Source organism: Pseudopodoces humilis, chromosome 2 (assembly GCF_049639895.1).
Source record: "Pseudopodoces humilis isolate 2021_Gansu_Grassland_sample_001 chromosome 2, ASM4963989v1, whole genome shotgun sequence".
Taxonomy (NCBI): domain Eukaryota; kingdom Metazoa; phylum Chordata; class Aves; order Passeriformes; family Paridae; genus Pseudopodoces; species Pseudopodoces humilis.
In genome coordinates, this window is record NC_142201.1 from 33760438 (window position 1) to 33762561 (window position 2124).

Here is a 2124-nt window from a genome sequence, read left to right on the forward strand (position 1 = left end):
TAATTCCCCATTTAGTCCTCTGGGGAGTCCCAATGAGACATACTCTTCATTCTGAGATGATTTCTCAACACTCCAGCTTCCACTATGGGCCAAGCTTGCCTTAGCATTTTCAAATCCTTTCCCGCATTCTGTCCAATGGTACTTCCCTTTTCCCATAGATCAGCTTACTCACCTCCCTGTGTGCAGTCAGATCAGCTAACTAGTAAATCAGTCAGATCTCTGACCTTTCAGTTGCAGATGTTACTTTTTCTCCCCAATCCTTACCAGTGCACTTAGTCATGCAAGTTGTACCACCAGCTCTATTGACGTGAGAGCTTACACGCTTGCCCAGCTGGTTCAGGGTTGTCATCACTCTTTTAAACTGTTCCCTACATTAGGCTGAGTCACACTGATTTAGCCACTTCCACTTAATTTTTATCTGACAAGTGTGTGTGGCTAAATGTTTATCTTCCTTTTAAAACGCTGTTCCTTAGGTTTTGTTTCTTAGGAACCATAGAATCATAGAATGGTTTGGGTTGGAACGGACCTCAAAGGTTATCTCATTGCAACTGCCCTGCCATGGGCAGGAACACCTTCCCCTAGACCACAGTACTTCAAGCTCCAACCAAACTGGCCTTGAATACTTCCAGGAGTGGTGAGTCCGTGGACAACCTGCTCCTGTGATTTACCACCCTCTCAGGAAAGAATTTCTTCAACAATATCCAATCTAAATCTACCACCTTTCAACTTAAAGCCATTGCCTTCTCTCACATAGATGTACCAATACCTTCAGGAGAATTTGCTAAAGAGGTGTTTTTCTCCGAAAGCCATCCTTCTGCTGGGTGAAATGCTAACATTGATCATCTCCTATTAGATCAGACCTGTAATTACATGGCTGAGTTTTGGACATGTCCTTTGAACATAAAGATTAGCCAAATCAGGAAAATTTGTTGTCAACAGGTCAGTAAAGAAGGCTGCTAAACCTGAAAAGGACATGTCAGTGTGGTGAAGATGGACTGCAGTCAGACTTGAGATCTTCTCTGCTTCATTTACAGCTAAAATCAGACTTGCTTTAATAGAATTACTGCCCTCAAAATGGATGGAAAGCATACTAAGGTCTATTCAGTATTACTGGTTTAAAAGCACTGTATCATTTCCAAAACATCTCATAGGAAAAACTACAGCAACTTGAAAAATATAGGACAAATAGTTGTTGAAAAGACCTGAAAAAAAAAAAAAACAAAAAAAAGGAAAGAAGAATTTCCTTACTGTACCTCACAAACTTGAACAATGAATCAACATCTAAGAACAAAGTATCTCAAATGCAAAACTTCACTATTAGAAAATGATAAGCCCAAGTCTTCTATGAAACACAGAAAGGTAGAGGAATTACATAATTTATTTACTTCCTCAATATTTTCTCACACAAAATTCAGAGTAGCTTAGTCTGGAAGCAACTTTAGCACAATCCTCCATGAGTAAGAGCACAATACTGAGTGAATGGGAAAGGAATTAAAGTACTTATTAAAGCAGAACCACAATTTCAGATTGATGCTTATCATCTTTCTAGGAATAATCAGGTATATGTCATTGTAATTTAAAAGGCAAAGGAATTCTGTAATGAAGAATTTTCTGTCTTTTCTGCTGAGATGTTTTTTATCTACACAAATCAACAGCTATCATTATTTTCAGTGAAAAGAAATACATTCTGATAAAACGTCTCCCTTACGCTGTTCATTTGCACCCAGAAAGAATTAATTTCTTTTCACAGAGTCTATAATGAGCACAGGATCATGTAACTAAATTATAGGTGAATACAATATGCAGTTTTAATCTACACTTTCAAAATAGATCACATCTTTGAAGTTTTGTTTAACATCCACTGTATGGAGCTTTAATTCTGGAAAAAAATACTAAATATTAAAATAAAATAAACTATTAAAATAAAATAAAATCTAGGATTAGGAGCTAACAATGTAGCTAAAAACTTTTATCTAAATCTGATATAGAAATTCGCTGGATAGAAACCATCTAGCACAGTTTTGAGTATTAAAAAGTAGGCATTCTTTATTGCAGCATGCTGGTCATCCCGAGGGTATTTCCTCTTATCAAGTGTACTGAGTATCAGGTGAGCAGAGATTGTAT